At 42.4% G+C, this 19,373-nt stretch overlaps 1 protein-coding gene across 4 annotated transcripts in view; it reads left to right on the forward strand.

Annotated features, from left to right (window-relative positions):
• LOC110494608 (contactin-4) overlaps positions 1-19,373 on the forward strand; it is a 215,710-nt gene that overhangs the window by 53,854 nt on the left and 142,483 nt on the right. The window lies entirely within an intron of this gene.

A 19,373-nucleotide genomic window follows, 5' to 3' on the forward strand; every position in this document is an offset into this window, starting at 1 on the left:
TGGATGTTCAATCACGATGTGTGTTGGTCCGCTCATTACGACGATCGTAACAGCTTCCTATTAAACCATCCAAGTGGATCATAATGGGACCTTTCTGGACGATGATCAATTTCCGCCACTGCACCTATCTAATAGCTTGAAGCAGAAATGACTGCTCATTGTTCGACTCCAGGTGAGCGTAAATGGATGCATTTCAAATCCAGAAAAAAGGAGAATAATCATTTTCAGCGCGCCTACCTTCTTCCCCCGCGACTTGACTTTTTTAATCGCTTTGAGCCCCTGTTCCAGCTGTCTTCTGCCAGGGGCTTAAGTGTTCCCTCCATGGGTGTGGATGCCCCTCCAGCTACCTCTCCCTGTCCTAGTCAATCAACTGCCCGGGCACAGCCTGGACCTCCGCGGCCCCCCTCTGCTGGGCCGTGGTCTCTGGATGAGAGCTCTGTCCCTTTTGGCTGTTGTGGCCTGCACGCAGCCGGCGTCTCAGCAGACCTCTTCTCTTCTCTGGCCTCGCAACCTGCTTCGAGACACGGCAGAGGCCGGATCATTATGGCGATTGTGAAAGGGAGTTCAATGCTGAGGCATATATTTTTACCTGGGTCAAAAGTTTAGGATACCGCCAGGTTGTTTCCAGAGGCTGTGAGTCTGTCACCGGGGGCTGACACTGTCATGGTTCATGTGGGGTCAAATCATATTATTAAGGGACAGCTGAAGATGGATCTTAAACAACTGATTGGGACTCTACTTGACACCAACAAATGCATTGAACGGTTCAGCACTTGTATCCCTCCATAACTGGCAACGAGACTTATCGCAGCTCTGTGGGTGTAACATTTATTGACAATTTTGATACCTTCTGCCTTGGCAGCAGCTAATGGGGCTCCATTTATTTAATCTTTATTTAACCAGGTAGGCTAGTTGAGAACAAGTTCTCATTTACAACTGCGACCTGGCCAAGATAAAGCAAAGCAGTTCGACACATACAACAACGCAGAGTTACACATGGAATTTTATTTTTATTTTTTTATTTACTAATTACTAGGCAAGTCAGTGAAGAACAAATTCTTATTTTCAATGACGGCCTAGGAACAGTGGGTTAACTGCCTGTTCAGGGGCAGAACGACAGATTTGTACCTTGTCAGCTCAGGGGTTTGAACTTGCAACCTTCTGGTTACTAGTCCAACGCTCTAACTACTAGGCTACCCTGCCGCCCCATTGACAAACATACAGTCAATAATACAGTATAAAAATATATCTATATACAATATCTATATACAGTGTGTGCAAATTAGGTAAGATAAGGAGGTAAGGCAATAAATAGGCCATGGTGGTGAAGTAATTACAATATATCAATTAAAAACTGGAGTGATAGATGTGCAGAAGATGAATGTGCAAGTAGAGATACTGGGGTGCAAAGGAGCAAGATAAATATCAAATTAAATCAAATATATTTATATAGTTCTTCTTACATCAGCTTATATCTCAAAGTGCTGTACAGAAACCCATCCTAAAACCCCAATGTAGGTGTAGATGCACGGTGGCTAGGAAAAACTCCCTAGAAAGGCCAAAACCTAGGAAGGAACCTAGAGAGGAACCAGGCTACGAGGGGTGGCCAGTCCTCTTCTGGCTGTGCTGGGTGGAGATTATAACAGAACATGGCCAAGATGTTCAAATGTTCATAAATTATCAACATGGTCAAATAATAATAATCACAGTAGTTGTCGAGGGTGCAAATAAATAAATACAGTATGGAGATGAGGTAGTTGGATGGGCTATTTACAGATGGGCTATTTACAGATGGGCTATGTACAGATGCAGTGATCTATGAGCTGTTCTGACAGCTGGTGCTTAAAACTAATGAGGGAGATATGAATTTCCAGCTTCAGTGATTTTTGCAGTTCGTTCCAGTCATTGGCAGCAGAGAACTGGAAGGAAAGGCGGCCAAATGAGGAATTGGCTTTGGGGGTGACCAGTGAGATATGCTTACTGGAGCGCGTGCTACGGGAGGGTGCTGCTATGGTGACCAGTGAGCTGAGATAAGGCAGAGCTTTACCTAGGAAAGACTTGTAGATGACCTGGAGCCAGTGGGTTTGGCGACGAGTATGAAGCGAGGGCCAGCCAACGAGAGCATACAGGTCGCAGTGGCGGGTAGTGTATGGGGCTTTGGTGACAAAACGGATGGCAATGTGATAGACTGCATCCAATTTGTTGAGTAGATTGTTGGAAGCTATTTTGTAGATGACATCGCCAAAGTCGAGGATCGGTAGGATGGTCAGTTTTACGAGGGTATGTTTGGCAGCATGAGTGAAGGATGCTTTGCTGCGAAATAGGAATCAGATTCTAGATTTAATTTTGGATTGGAGATGCTTAATGTGAGTCTGGAAGGAGAGTTTTGTAGTCTATCCAGACACCTAGGTATTTGTAGTTGGCCACATATTCTAAGTCGGAACCGTCCAGAGTGGTGATGCTGGACGGGCAGGCGGGTGCGGGCAGCGATCGGTTGAAGAGCATGCATTTAGTTTTACTTGCATTTAAGAGCAGTTGGAGGCCACTGAAGGAGAGTTGTATGACAATGAAGCTAGTCTGGAGGTTAGTTAACACAGTGTCCAAAGAAGGGCCAGAATAAATCCATAATAAATACAAATACAAATGCTTAGTCATGGAAACCCATTACATGTAGCTCCAGTCGGACAGTTCTAGTGCTGACATTGCTTCAAGAGGCAGTTTGGAACTCGGTAGTGAGTGTTGCAACCGAGGACAGACAATTTGTACGCGATACGTGCTTCAGCACTCGGCGGTCCTATTCTGTGAGCTTGTGTGGCCTACCACTGCGTGGCTGAGCCGTTGTGTGAGCTTGCATTGCCTACCACTTCGTGGCTGAGTCGTTTTTGCTCCTAGACATTCCCACTTCACAATAACAGCACTTACAGTTGACCAGGGCAGCTCTAGCAGGGCAGAAATTTGACGATCTAACTTAATGGTGGCATCCTATGACGGTGCCACGTTGAAAATCACTGAGCTCTTCAATCAGGTCATTCTACTGCCAATGTTTGTCTATGGAGATTGCATGGCCGTGTGCTCGATTTTATACACCTGTCAGCAACGGGTCTGGCTGAAATAGCCGAAACAACTAATTTTAAGGGGTGTCCACATACTTTTATATATACATTCGTGGCCAAAAGTTTTGACAATGACACAAATATTAACTTTCACAAAGTCTGCTGCCTCAGTTTGTATGATGGCAATTTGCATATACTCCAGAATGTTATGAAGAGTGATCAGATGAATTGGAATTAATTGCAATGTTCCTCTTTGCCATGCAAATAACTGAATCACAAAAAAACATTTCCACTGTATTTCAGCCCTGCCACCAAAGGACCAGCTGACATCATGTCAGTGATTCTCTCTTTAACACAAGTTTGAGTGTTGACGAAGACAAAGCTGGAGATCATTCTGTCATGCTGATTGAGTTTGAATAATAGACTGGAAGCTTCAAAAGGAGGGTGGTGCTTGGAATCATTGTTCTTCCTCTGTCAACCATGTTTACCTGCAAGGAAACACGTGCCGTCATCATTGCTTTGCACAAAAAGGGCTTCACAGGCAAGGATATTGCTGCCAGTAAGATTGCACCTAAATCAACCATTTATCAGATCATCAAGAACTTCAAGGAGAGCGCTTCAATTGTTGTGAAGAAGGCTTCAAGGCGCCCAAGAAAGTCCAGCAAGCGCCAGGACCGTCTCCTAAAGTTGATTCAGCTGCGGGATCGGGGCACCACCATTACAGAGCTTGCTCAGGAATGGCAGCAGGCAGGTGTGAGTGCATCTGCACGCACAGTGAGGCGAAGACTTTTGGAGGATGGCCTGGTGTCAAGAAGGGCAGCAAAGAAGCCACTTCTCTCCAGGAAAAACATCAGGGACAGACTGATATTCTGCAAAAGGTACAGGGATTGGACTGCTGAGGACTGGGGTAAAGTCATTTTCTCTGATGAATCCCCTTTCTGATTGTTTGGGGCATCTGGAAAAAAGCTTGTCATGAGAAGACAAGGTGAACGCTACAATTGGTCCTGTGTCATGCCAACAGTTAAGCATCCTGAGACCATTCATGTGTGTGGTTGCTTCTCAGCCAAGGGAGTGGGCTCACTCAGAATTTTGCCTAAGAACACAGCCATGAATAAGAATGGTACCAACACATCCTCCGAGAGCAACTTCTCCCAACCATCCAGGAACAGTTTGGTGATGAACAATGCCTTTTCCAGCTAATGGAGCACCTTGCCACGAGGCAAAAGTGATAACTAATTGTCTCAGGGAACAAAACATCTATATTTTGGGTCCATGGCCAGGAAACACCCCAGACCTTAATCCTATTGAGAACTTGTGGTCAATCCTCAAGAGGCGGGTGGACAAACAAAAACCCACACATTCTGACAGACTCCAAGCATTGATTATGCAAGAATGGGCTGCCATCAGTCAGGATGAGGCCCAGAAGTTAATTGACAGCATGCCAGGGCGGATTGCAGAGGTCTTGAAAAAGAAGGGTCACCACTGCAAATATTGACTCTTTGCATCAACTTCATGAAATTGTCCATAAAAGCCTTTGACACCTATGAAATGCTTGTAATTATACTTCAGTATTCCATAGTAACGTCTGGCAAAAATATGTAAAGACACTGAAGCAGCAAACTTTGTGAAAATTAATATTTGTGTCATTCCCAAAACTTTTGGCCATGTGCATACCTTTATTAGATAAGTATTCAATCCCCTGAGTCAATACATGTTAAAGTCACCATTGGCAGCGATTAAAGCTGTGAGTCTTTCTGGGTAAGTCTCTAAACATTTTCCACACCTGGATTGTTCAACATTTGCCCATTATTCTTTTCAAAATTCTTCAAGTTCTGACAAATTGGTTGTTGATCATTGCTAGACGACCATTTTCAGGTATTGCCATAGATTTCAAGCAAATTTATGTCAAACCTCGAACTCAGGCACTCAGAAACATTCACTGTCTTCTTGGTAAGAAACTCCAGTGTATAATTTACCTTGTGTTTTTTGTTATTATCCTGCCGAAAGGTAAATTCATCTCCCGGTGTCTGGTGGAAAGCAGACTGAACCAAGGTTTTCTCCATTCCATTTCTTTTTTATTCTGAAAAACTCCCCAGTCCATAACGATTACAAGCATATGAAAATATGGAGAGTGTACTCCTGAACTTATTTAGGCTTGCCATTACAAATGTGTTGAGTACTTTTTTACTCAAGACATTTCAGCTTTTAATTTCTAATTAATTTGCTAAAATGTCAAAAAACATAATTCCCCTTTGACGTTATGGGTTACTGTGTGCAAGCCAGAGACAAACAAAACTACATTTAATCCATTTTAATTTCAGGCTGTAACACAACAAAATGTGGATAAAGTAAATCGGTGTGAATATTTTCTGAAGGCACTTAACAGTATGTGATACTGTTAAACTGGACTTGGTACTGTACTTTTGTTATGGCCATTGCGAAATTCATACTGTGCTTCTCTCTGCTCTTGTCCACTGCCATGAAGGACGTAGTTACTTGTGCTTGTGCCTAGACTGCCGTGCATGTCAGATGGTCTGGTTGGATATTAAAAGTCCCCTGGAAAGGCATACTCTCCAGGCAGTTTCACAATGGAAGGCTGAACATTGACCTATGTCATTTATTCTACTGTGTGTGCAGCTTCTATAGCTTCCTACCCCCTGGTACAAGGCCAGGCCAGCTGAGAGATACTGCTGCTGGTTAGACTCTGTGGCCCATGGCCCCTGGGTGTCAGTCTGGATGGACCTCCTAACCAGCACAGCTGTTCATGCTTCATTACAATCTGTTGGATGCGAGGTGGACTAGTGTCAATCCCTTACCAGTAATAGAATAATGTATCACTGTGGATGTAGGCAGCTCTCTTTTTTCAGTGAATATAGCCCTCTCTCCTTTCATATTGTGACAGACTACACTGAACCAAGCAATCCATTTCTTTTTGTATTTTTAGACTTCCTCTAAGATAATATGCCCTTCCAAACTGACTCTCATCAATGTTCCTCCTTATACATGGCTATGGTTCTACTCCATTAAGGTATTCATTAGCCAGGATATCTCGTTGATGATAGTATTAGTGAGAGCTCAGGTCCTGTTGATTAAATCTAACATGGTGTCTCAGTAACGGGGAGCGTGTCTGCCTGCCTGTCTCTCCAGGTGCACTCACCTGCTCTTCCTCTGGAGAAGCAATTATTCTTTGTGTGGCAGGATGAAGAAGGAGGTGCTCCCCAGACGGTCACACAGCCAAGCCCCTGCTAATTGGTGATGTTAGGGATTCAGACCAGATGCAAGGAGCTCCTCGCTTTTTCTCCACTTTGTTTTGCTTTGTCAACACTTTCTTTTGATATGCATATCAATAAATGTTTTATTCATGTAATGGAGGAAATCAGACTGGTTAGCCACATGCTCCCCTTTATTTATTCCCCACCATGATTCACTATGTGTGGGTTCACAGTTACAAATGCGTTTTCCTGAAAGGCTTACAATTAAACAACCTGAGTGAAAATTAATGATTAATGCAATTGTCACTCTCACACCTGGAGAAAACAGAGCAGGTGAAACTGTAGATCCATGGCATTCTTCTTCTCTTTTTCTGACAGCTTCCAGTCTTTTTAATGAGTCTGTGACGCTAATTGAGTGGCTGGGAGGGAACATTGATCAGTGCTGCTCCCAGCAGAACAGCTTAGAGGCAGGGGCACTGGCAGGATGTGCTGAATGGCACTGGTTTACAGTTCCTGTCTCCCAAAGGGCGTGTGCACCAGTCCCAGAATAACATCTCTGGCTCTTCCCGTTTATCATCACTCTAAAGATGTGAAGTTTAATTAAAACTTTGCTATACTACGTTCATGTCTGTTTATTAAATCGCATAAGGGTCGTTCCACCTCAAAAAGCACAAGAAAGGGGATTGGCATTTTTTTGTTGTTGTTAGGAACAGATAAGATTAGCATTCTTGACACATTATTTTGTTGAAATATAATTTGATCTCTTAGAAATTAAGCTAATTGATAGCACCCAAATTGGGCATTTTAATTCATAGGATTCATGTGATATTCAATAAATATAGTACATAACATCTGATTTGAACCAAACATTTTTCTAACAGGAATCAGGGGTGACACTCTAGACCCAAACTGTTACAGACCTATATCCATCGTGCCCTGCCTTTCTAAAGTCTTCAAAACCCAAGTTAGATCACTGACCTTTTCAAATCCCACCTTACCTTCTCCACTGTGCAATCCGGTTTCCGAGCTGGTCACAGGTGCACCTCAGCCACGCTCAAGGTACTAAACGATATCATAACCACCATTGATATAAGACAGTACTGTGCAGCCATCTTCATCAACCTGGCCAAGGCTTTCGACTCTGTCAATCACCGTATTCTTATCAGCAGACTCAACAGCCTTGGTTTCTCAAACGACTGCCTCGCCTGGTTCACCAACTACTTCTCAGATAGAGTTCAATGTGTCAAATCGGAGGGCCTGTTGTCCGGACCTCTGGCAGTCTCTATGGGGGTGTCACAGGGTTCAATTCTCTTTTCTCTGTATATATCAATGATGTCGCTCTTGCTGCGGGTGATTCCCTGATCCACCTCTACGCAGACGACACCATTCTCTATACATCTGGCCCTTCTTTGGACACCATTCTGTATACATCTGGCCCTTCTTTGGACACTGCTAACTGATCACTGCCTGCACCCACCCAGCTGCCCGACGAGCATCACTACTCTGGACGGTTCTGACTTAGAATATGTGGACAACTACAAATACCTAGGTTTCTGGAAAGACTGCAAAACTCTCCTTCCAGACTCATATTAAATATCTCCAAACCAAAATTAAATCTAGAATCGGCTTCCTATTTCGCAACAAAGCATCCTGCACTCACGCTGCCAAACATACCCTCGTAAAACTGACTATCCTACCGATCGTCGACTTTGGCGATGTCATTTACAAATTAGCCTCCAACACTCTACTCAGCAAACTGGATGCAGTCTATCACAATGCCATCCGTTTTGTCACCAAAGCCCCTTATACCACCCACCACTGTGACCTGTATGCTCTCGTCTGTTGGTCCTCGCTACATATTCGTCGCCAGATCCACTGGCTCCAGGTAATCTATAAGTCTTTGCTAGGTAAAGCTCCGCCTTATTTCAGCTCACTGGTCACCACCTTTCCTTTCAGTTCTTTGCTGCCAATGACTGGAACGAATTGCAAAAATCGCTGAAGTTTAAGCATCAGCTATCTGAGCTTCTTACCGATCGCTGCTGCTGTACACAGCCCATCTGTAAATAGCCCATCCAATCTACCTACCTCATATTGTTTTTATTTACTTTTTTGCTCTTTTGCACACCAGTGTTTCCACTTGCACATCATCATCTGCACATCTATCACTCCAATGTTAATTTGCTAAATTGTAATTACTTCGCTACTATTGCCTATTTATTGCCTTTCCTCCTCACACCATTTGCACACACTCTATATATACTTTTTCTTTTGTGTTATTGACTGTACATTTTTTTATTCCATGTGGAACTTTGTGTTGTTGTTTGTGTCGCACTGCTTTGCATTATCTTGGCCAAGTCGCAGTTTTAAATGAGAACCTGTTTTCAACTGGCCTACCTGGTTAAATAAAGGTGAATTAATAAAATAAATAGGATGGAACGGAAAATATGGCACTGTACAATGTGACGGTCGGGAGTATGCTACAGTACTGGGCTATTTAGCTAAAGATTCCTCCTTTTGTGCGGGCACGTGGGACACTGGGGTTCAATTCTCTGATGGGGAGGAAGGAGTAGGCTGTCTTTCTAAATAAGAAATTGTACTTATACTGAAATTGCAACCAATCACAGTGGATTAAACTGAAATTGCAACCAATCACAACCAACCTAACTAAGAAATAGAACGATAGAAATCTCCCCCTACCCTCCTTCTAGGCAGGTCTATCGTCCAGCTACTTGCTAATAAATCAAATCAAATCTAATTACATTTTATTGGTCACATACACATGGTTAGCAGATGTTATTGCGAGTGTAGCGAAATGCTTGTGCTTTTAGTTCCGACCATGCAGTAATATCTAACAAGTAATCTAATCTGCAAAAATCACTGGAGCTGGAGACTGATATCTCCCTCACTAGCTTTAAGCACCAGTTGTCAGAGCAGTTCATAGATCACTGCACCTGTACATAGCCCACCTGTAATTAGCCCATCCAACTACCTCATCCCCATACTGTTATCTATTTTATTTATTTTGCCCCTTTGCACCCCAGTATCTCTACTTGTACACTCATATTCTGCACATCAATCACGCCAGTGTTTAATTGCTAATTTGTAATTATTTTGCCACTATGGCCTATTTATTGCCTTACCTCCGTTATCCTACCTCATTTGCACAAACTGTATATAGACTTTTTCTATTGTATTATTGACTGTATGTTTGTTTATTCCATGTGTAACTCTGTATTGTTGTTTGTGTTGCACTGCTTTGCTTTATCTTGGCCAGGTCGCAGTAGTAACTGAGAACTTGATCTGAACTAGCCTACCTGGTTAAATAAAGTTTAAATAAAAATACATTAAAAACAACAATTTCACAACAACGACCTTATACACACAAGTGTAAAGTAATAAATAAGAATATGTACATATAAATATATGGATGAGCGATGGCCAAACGGCATAGGCAAGATGCAGTAGATGGTATAGAGTACAGTATATACATAAGCGATGAGTAATGTAGGGTATGTAAACATTATATAAAGTGTCATTGTTCAAAGTGACTAGTGATACATTTATTACATCCAATTTTTATTATTAAAGTGGCTAGAGATTTGAGTCAGTATGTTGGCAGCAGCCACTCAATGTTATTGATGGCTGTTTAACAGTCTGATGGCCTTGAGACTGAAAAACATCTTCTGTCTCCCAGCTTTGATGCACCTGTACTGACCTCGCCCTCTGGATGGTAGCGGGGTGAACAGGCAGTGGCTCGGGTGGTTATTGTCCTTGATGATCTTTTTGGCCCTCCTGTGACATCGGGTGGTGTAGGTGTCCTGGAGGGTAGGTAGTTTGCCCCCAGTGATGCATTGTGCAGACCTCACTACCCTCTGGAGAGCCTTGCGGTTATGGGCGGAGCAGTTGCCGTACCAAGTGGTGATACAGCCCGACAGGATGCTCTCGATTGTGCATCTGTAAATGTTTGTGAGTGTTTTTGGTAAGGCGCTGTTGCGCCTTCACCACACTGTCTGTGTGGGTGGACCATTTCAGTTAGTCCGTGATGTGTACGCCGAGGAACTTAACTTTCCACCTTCTCCACAACTGTCCCGTCGATGTGCATAGGGGGTTGCTCCCTCTGCTGTTTCCTGAAGTCCACGATCATCTCCTTTGTTTTGTTGACGTTGAGTGGGAGGTTGTTTTCCTGACACCACACTCCGAGGGCCCTCACCTCTTCCCTGTAGGCCGTCTCGTCGTTGCTGGTAATCATGCCTACCACTGTAGTATCATCTGCAAACTTGATGATTGAGTTGGAGGCGTGCATGGCCACACAGTCATGGGTGAACAAGGAGTACAGGAGAGGCTGTGAACGCACCCTTGTGGGGCCCCAGTGTCGAGGATCAGCGGGGTGGAGATGTTGTTTCCTACCCTCACCACCTGGGGGCAGTCCGTCAGAAAGTCCAGGACCCAGTTGCACAGGGTGGGGTCGAGACCCAGGGCCTCGAGCTTAATGACGAGTTTGGAGGGTACTATGGTGTTAAATGCTGAGCTGATAGCCATAATGGAGCTATAGAACATGACCGTGTGTGTTTGATAGAGTATTTTCAAATTAGCAACAGTTTGTTTACCTTCATTAGACAACTTTGTTACAATATATCTGTTATTCAGTGATATTTATTCCCATAGTAATTCGTTATGGATCCATAACTATATAAACATTGGCATTTTGAATGAGTATTTTTTTCATTCTTTTATTAGTGAAAGCATAAAGATGCCATTATTAGTTACATTGTTTTAGTCTGAACGTGCAGACTGTCACTAAGAACAGCGAGAACGTTTCCCTAGTCAGTGCCATTATTAGTGCAATGCCCCTTAAAATGTTGCTCTGTGCTACTCAGTGTGGCAGGGTGGGGGTCCACCCCTCCCCATTCCCCCTTCCTCCTCCTCCCTTTCCCATGGGCTAGGTCAGTCCTCTGTGTGCAGCTCTGCAGCCTATCCCGTGCCCCCTGCCCTCGTGCCTTGAACCTCGCACACCCACCACTATTTCAGTGGATACAGCTGGAGAACTGCAAGGCAATCCCATTGTGCGCCACTCGGGAGCCATGACCAATATGACCAATATATATTGTCCTGCTTAATAACATATCTGTGAGAATATCCAAGGGGCTCTTATATAATTCTAAATTAATAATAATAATCGCTTTGTTTAAAAAATAACAATATTTTGAGGATTATTTTGTTTTCAAACAACTTAAAATGAGCGAGAAAAAGCACATTCTTGAACATGTTACTAATTTGTGAATAAAGCCAGTTTGTTATTTATTTCTGTTTTTAGAAGGAGAGAAACCAAAAAGTTATGGGTCTGCCAGGCGAGGCCGGCACAGGTATTGAACCAGCATCTGTAGCAACACAGTTTGCAGTGCGATGCAGTGTGTTAGACCGCTACGCCACTTAGGAACTGTACAATGTGACTGGTCGGGAGTAGGCTACAGTACTACAGTGACACAGTAGCTTCTTGGGACCCAAAAGCATAATCAGAGCTCTAACTCCCCCTTGCGCTGGTCTGGAGCAATGAAGTAGTGACACAGGGTACCGTACTAAACCACAAATTACCTCTAAATCCCGCAGCATAATTGCAAAACTTTTAGTGGAGCAACCACTGTACAGAACAGCAAGAGGAACTGCCCCTCACTTTCCCCCCTGAAAACCATGTTTAATACCATTTCACTGATTCCGCTCCAGCCATTACCATGAGCCCGTTCTCCCCAATTAAGGTGCCACCAACCACTTGTGTTTGGAACAGTGGCCAGGTAAAGACAACCAACACATGGGTTTCTGTCATACCTTGTCCATAAACTGCTTACAGGTTAAGGACATTTTGGAATTTGGGTGAGGTATCCCTTTAAAATTGATGGTGGGGGATTCTTTAAAAAAATCTGCTAATAGTAGGAACACCACCATCTAATGGTCAGAACCGGGTAATATCAGGATGTAGGATGGGACATAAACCTAACAACTTAAGTGACAAATTTCTATGAACAAGGGGAATAAACATCACTAAATTCACTGAGAATACATTACATTGGATGAAGAAACAATACTCCGAGCCACAGCTCTATAGTACATGTCAGACATAGATAACTGATAGCATATACTCGTTGTCAGGGTGGGATTATTGTGGGGGGTCCGTGGGGTGGTTTTTTTACAATTTCTTTGGATTTCTCATGTCTTACTCATTGTTATGAGTAAGCAAGTCACTGTGACTCATGCATGGTGGTTTGTTTGTTCCTCCTGTGTGACTGCCTAGTAGTTGCCATGGTGGAACTTTGTCTAATGCAAGCTGGTTCAAAGTTGACCAGTATATTAAGCCAAGGCAAGTGCAGGCTGGTGATGTAGCAACTATACTTGGCATAATACAGTTGTGTTAGTAAAAGTTGTCTGTGACTAACTGAATTAAATAATGTATGTCCACTGTCCTCAAGTCCACTACCTCAATAATGCGCAACTAGAATATGCAAAGATGAGAACAGCAATTCTATGCACGTACTGTAGTGCAAACCTTGAAAGTTTTGTCAATTGCCTGTTGGTCGAACATTCTGTCGGCGTCTTCGACCTCCCCCCCAACCTGTACAGTAGCTTTATGATATAATATGTATTATCCAGTCTGTGCTGTTGTTACATCATCCATCAAGGGAAGTAGGCATTGTGGACCTGAGACTAAATTACACACGTGTCTGTCACATCCCTGGTGACTTTAGTCTAACCAGCAAGGACTCTGTCTCTATGAGTGGAAAGAAAACAAGTCCAATTATGCCAGCTCAACCTCACTGCAGCGGGGGCAAGCAAACAAGATGTTTGTTCTTTTATTCTTTATCACAGACACCCTCTACTGAAATTATATTGTTTGTTCCAGTAAGATGGAAAACATAATGGAAAAGAAGAATTCTGGTGCACACACACGAATCTATATATATATATATATATATATATATATATATATATATATATATATATATATATATACACACACACACAAAGGTATGTGGACACCCCTTCAAATTAGTGGATTCGGCTTTTTCAGCTACCCCCGTTACTGACAGGTGTATCAAATCGTGCATGCAGCCATGAAATCTCCATGGACAAACATTGGCAGTAGAATCGCCTTATTGAAGAGCTCAGTGACTTTCAACGTGGCACTGTCATAGGATGCTACCTTTCCAACAAGTCAGTCAAATTTCTGCCCTGCTAGAGCTGCCTTGATCAACTCTAAGTGCTGTTTTTGTTAAGTGGAAACGTCTAGGAACAACAACTGCTCAGCTGCAAAGTGGTAGGCCACACAAGCTCACAGAGAGGGACCGCCGAGTGCTGAAGCACGTGGTAAAAATCATCTGTCCTCGGTTGCAACACTCACTACCGAGTTCCAAACTAACCTCTGGATGCAACGTCAGCACAAGAACTGTTCGCTGTTCGCACACAAGCCTAAGATCCCCATGCACAATGCCAAGCATTGGCTAGAGTGGTGTAAACCTCACTGCCATTGGACTCTGGAGCAGTGGAAATGTGTTCTTTGGAGTGATTAATCACTCTTCACCATCTGGCAGTCCAACAGACAAATCTAGGTTTGGCGGATGCCAGGAGAACACTACCTGCACCAATGCATAGTGGCATCTGTAAAGTTTGGTGAAGGAGGAATAATGGTCTGGGGCTGTCTTTCATGGTTTGGGCTAGGCCCCTTAGTTCCAGTGAAGGGAAATCTTATTGCTACAGCATACAATTACGTTCTAGACGATTCTGTGCTTCCAACTGTGTGGCAACCGTGTTTCAGCATGAAAATCCCCCCTTGCACAAAGCGAGCTCCATACATAAATGGTTTGTCAAGATCGGTGTGGAAGAACTTGACTGGCCTGCACAGAGCCCTGACCTCAACCCCATTGAACACCCTTGGGATGGATTGGAACTCCGACTGAGAGCCAGGCCTAATCACCCAACATCATTGCCCGACCTCACAAATGCTCTTGTGGCTGAATGGAAGTCCCCGCTGCAATGTTCCAACATCTAGTGGAAAACCACCCCAGAAGAGTGGAGGCTGTTAAAGCAGCAAAAGGGGGACCAACTCCATATTAATATCCATGATTTTGGAATGAGATGTTCATCGAGCAGGTGTCCACATATTTTTAGTCATGTAGTGTATACAGTGCATTCAGAAAGTTTTCAGACCCCTTGACTTTTTCCACATTTTGTTACGTTACAGCCTTATTCTAAAATTGATGATATCTTATTTTCGTCTCCAATCCACACACAGTACCCCATAATGACAAAACAAAAACAGGTTTTTAGACATTTCTGTAAAAAAAAAATAATAATAATTTTAATTATTCAAACCCTTGACTCAGTACTTTGATGAAGCACCTTTGGCAGCGATTACAGCCTCAATTCTTATTGTGTATGACGCTACAAGCTTGGCACACCTGTATTTGGGGAGTTTCTCCCATTCTTCTCTGCAGATCCTCTCAAGCTCTGTCAGGCTGGATGGGGAGCAGCGCTGCACAGACATTTTCAGGTCTCCAGAGATGTTTGATTGGGTTAAAATCCAGGCTCTGGCTGGACATTCAGAGATTTTGTCCCGAAGCCACTCCTGCATTTTCTTGGCTGTGTGCTTAGGGTGGTTTGTTGCTATGGGGTATTGTGTATAGATTGATGAGGAAAAACATTTATTTAATCCATTTTATAATAAGGCTGTAACGTAACAAAATGTGTAAAAGGCAAGTGTTCTGAATACTTTCCGAATGCACTGTATAAACCCATTCAAATACCACATAAGCCTACGTTCTTGTAAGATAATAAACCAGTTTTCACATACCTGGTTGAAGGGTTGTGAAATGAGTCATGAATTTATTTGCATCATGCTTTGCACAAACACAGTGGTTTAACACTCAATGATATGCAATATGCATCACTTCATGAGGCTATAGATAAAAATAAGGCATCTTGATGTGCTAGTCACACACACACACAAACACACACACATGCATATTGACGCCACACACACACACACACACACACTCACACAGACACACACACATCATTTTTGTACTGCACATTATTTACAGAGTGATAACAGACAGCAGTCTGGAAGCAGCCAAGCCCTTCACAGAGCATTTTCAATCTGCTTAACAGCTCTCACTGGTTGCAAATGTTTTGATTATGTTCAGTTTGTCTTGCCATTGTGGCTACAGTAAGTTAAAGGGAATCTCGAGAGACACTAGGAATCAATTACTGAAAAATGCACATATTTATTTGATTAATAAAATCCTCTTTTCAGTGGGGTCTGTTAAATTCAGTTATATTATTCATTGAATCAGGAACAAATTAGTTTGATAATTTTCTTTCCAGATGAAAAAAATAAACATCCTGAGAATTAAAGTTCATGTCCATTTAAAGTCCCTCAAGGTCAATCAGTGGGTGAATCAAATTGGCTTGGTCTTATTGCAGATGGCAATTTTATTTAATTTACCTTTATTTAACTAGGCAAGTCAGTTAAGAACAAATTCTTATTTTCAATGACGGCCTGGGTTAACTGCCTGTTCAGGGACTTGCAACCTTCCGGTTACTAGTCCAACGCTCTAACCACTAGGCTACCCTGCTGCCCCAGATTAGTCTATCCAGGTTAGTCTATCCAGGTTAGTCTCATCCAGGTTAGACAGCAGCAGCATTATTGTTTAATGGAGAATACATTGGATGCAATAGTAATCACACAAAATTAAAATGTGATTAATTTATCTTTTTGGAATAGGTTTTATGACCTCTGTCTAGACATGTCCACTCTCCAATGTATTCTCCATTAAACAATAATGCTGCTGCTGTCTAACCTGGATGAGACTAACCTGGATAGACTAATCTATAAACTTCAAACCTTACTCTCTCAATGGGAATTAAGGAACCTGAGTATGACCACATTCAAATTAGATGAAAATATCTCTCTCTCTTATAACCTGCATTTTGCATGAGAAATGGGGAAGCATGTGTGAATATCACAATAATAAATGCAGTCCCCAATTTGAGCCTGGTGGGAATTCAGAGCGCTGTAGCACCCAGCGGCAGTATACCCGGGTGTTTTCACCTGACAAGTTTCCTCTGCCACATATCATGCAGATGTATAAAACTAGAATCTTGTGCTGGGAAATATATATACATTTCAAATCGGAAGTTTACATACACCTTAGCCAAATATATTTAAACTCAGTTATTCACAATTCCTGACATTTAATCCTAGTAAAAATTCCATGTCTTAGGTCAGTTAGGATCACCACTTTATTTTAAGAATGTGAAATGTCAGAATAATAGTAGAGAATTATTTATTTCATATTTTATTTCTTTCATCACATTCCCAGTGGGTCAGAAGTGTACATGCACTCAATTGGTATTTGTTACCATTGCCTTTAAATTGTTTAACTTGGGTCAAACGTTTCAGGTTCGCTTCCACAAGCTTCCCACAATAAGTTGGGTGAATTGTGGCCCATTCCTCTTTACAGAGCTGGTGTAACTGAGTCAGGTTTGTAGGCCTCCTTGCTCGCACACACTTTTTCAGTTCTGCCCACAACTTTTCTACAAGATTGAGGTCAGGGCTTTGTGATACCTTGACTTTGTTGTCCTTAAGCCATTTTGCCACAACTTTGGAAGTATGGTTGGGGTTGTTGTCCATTTGGAAGACCCATTTGCGACCAAGCTTTAACTTCCTGACTGATGTCTTGAGATGTTGCTTCAATATATCCACATAATTTTGTTTCCTCATGATGCCAAATATTTTGTGAAGTGCACCAGTCCCTCCTGCAGCAAAGCATCACCACAACATGATGCTGCCACCCCCGTGCTTCACGGTTGGGATGGTATTCTTTGGCTTGCAAGCCTCCCCCTTTTTCTTCCAAACATAACAAATGTCATTATGGCCAAACAGTTCTATTTTTGTTTCATCAGACCAGAAAAGTACGATCTTTGTCCCCATGTGCTGTTGCAAACCGTAGTCTGGCTTTTTTATGGTGGTTTTGGAGCAGTGGCTTCTTCCTTGCTGAGTGGCCTTTCAGGTTATGTCGATATTAGACTCGTTTTACTGTGGATATAGACACGTTTGTACCTGTTTCCTCCAGCATCTTCACAATGCCCTTTGCTGTTGTTCTGGGATTGATTTGCACTTTTCGCAACAACGTATGTTCATTTCTAGGAGACTTTTTACCTGTACTGTAGAATATGATGTACAGTTCACTATACACTGAGTATACCAAACATTACAAACACTTTCCTAATATTGAGTTGTACAATCCACCCCCTTTTGCCCTCAGAACAGCCTCAATTCATCAGTGCATGGACTCTACAAGGTGTGGAAAGCATTTCACATGGATGCTGTTTCAGTGTTGACTCCAATGCTTCCCACAGTTGTGTCAAGTTGGCTGGATGTATTTTGGGTGGTGGACCATTCTTGATACACATGGGGAACTGTTTTTGACACAAACTGGTGCACCTGGCACCTACTACAGAACCATACCCCGTTCTGACTGTCAAATCTGTTGCATAGGTGATATGAGTTTAGACTTGAGGTAACTTACTGCAAACTATCTTCAGTCGTTGAATTTACGTGCATTATTTTGCCAAATCGTTTTTGCAACAGGCATAGTTTGAAAACAGGAAGAAAATATTTTAGGTTTGCAGGGGGAACTGTATTGTGGTTTTTGTTTTGAAATGCATTTTGTCACATTACCTTATCAGTCACGTCACATCTCCAGCATGTTTTTCAGTTTTTCCTCAGGGGAGGTACCTTAGAGAAGATCCCAAACACGTAACAACAAAATAATGTGTTCATTAACAATGCAAAGTTCTAGGGAAAACAGAGTTAATCTTTCCCCAAAAAATGTCTGAATGACCGCTCACAGGATATCTGAAGCATGTCATTTAACAAATTGTGCAATTTGAGAGGGTAGCACAAAAGCTATGGTCACAAACACAGGAAATCATTCCACCAGTAAGGTATTTTGGCTGTTATTGTTTATTTAAACATTGCATTGAATAATGAAAATTGTCGTGTTTTGAGTGGTTTTGTTATGTACTGCACAATGTAGCATCGATACATCCTGCTGCTAAAAAGCTTTTCTATTCCGGACACAAAATAAGTGGCCTGGTTCTCCATTGTACATGGCAATACACACCCCTACCGCATGCCAATAAGAACATTGACCTTTGATGTTTTAAACAATTCAGGAATCAGCCATTAGTATTTTTTAGCCAGGTTAGCCACAGGCAGCTGTTAAATACATTCTGCTTTTGTTTGTTTGTTTCAAAATGACTCCACAGACAGTCCACAGTCATGTCTTGATGGATCTTGTTACAGTATGTCTGCTGCTACTGCAGCCTATAGTGAAAATGGCTGGAGATTGGAAGGGTAATGTGGTGTATAACCCTTGAATCACATTGGCTGCGTTTAGACGGGCAGCCAAATTCAGATTTTTTTCTTCACTAATTGGTCTTTTAACCAATCAGATCAGCTGTGAAAAAGATCTGATGTGAAATGTGATTGGTCAAACAACCAGTTTGTGTAAAAGAGATCAGAATTGGGCTGCCCGTGTAAATGCAGCCATTCTAGGCCAAAGGTAAGAATGGTTGCAGATGCAGTCACTTATTCTTTATCCCATGGCTTAATGACACTAAAGGCTTTGTGAAGTCATGCACAGATAGCCCATTGGATTCCCAGCTGCCCATGGAGTAATGGAGATTTCCATTCTGTGTGTCATTTTAGTGAGAGAATACAAACCACAGCCAAGGAAGGCTAACTGCACAACTAAATGCTTAAACGTCAACAGGGACACAACTACTCCAATAGAACTCTTGGAAAATAGGACTCAAGTTGACAAAAGGCAAATGAAAATGTGTCCCCGACTGTTGTTAGGTATAAATCAGTAGCTATCCTATTACTGCCTAAATAGCTTTTGAAGACACGTCTCACCTCCAATAACTCTTTTCTCTGCCATGGTGCTGTGACAGGCAGAATTCATTTATATGTTTTGTCTGCTTGGGGTTTGGCCCTCTAATGGTTTTACCAGGGCTGGCCTGTTTGCTGCCTCTGACTAATTGTCTGTTTTTC

The sequence above is a fragment of the Oncorhynchus mykiss genome, chromosome 17 (assembly GCF_057628025.1).
Source record: "Oncorhynchus mykiss isolate SJ-2025 chromosome 17, ASM5762802v1, whole genome shotgun sequence".
Taxonomy (NCBI): domain Eukaryota; kingdom Metazoa; phylum Chordata; class Actinopteri; order Salmoniformes; family Salmonidae; genus Oncorhynchus; species Oncorhynchus mykiss.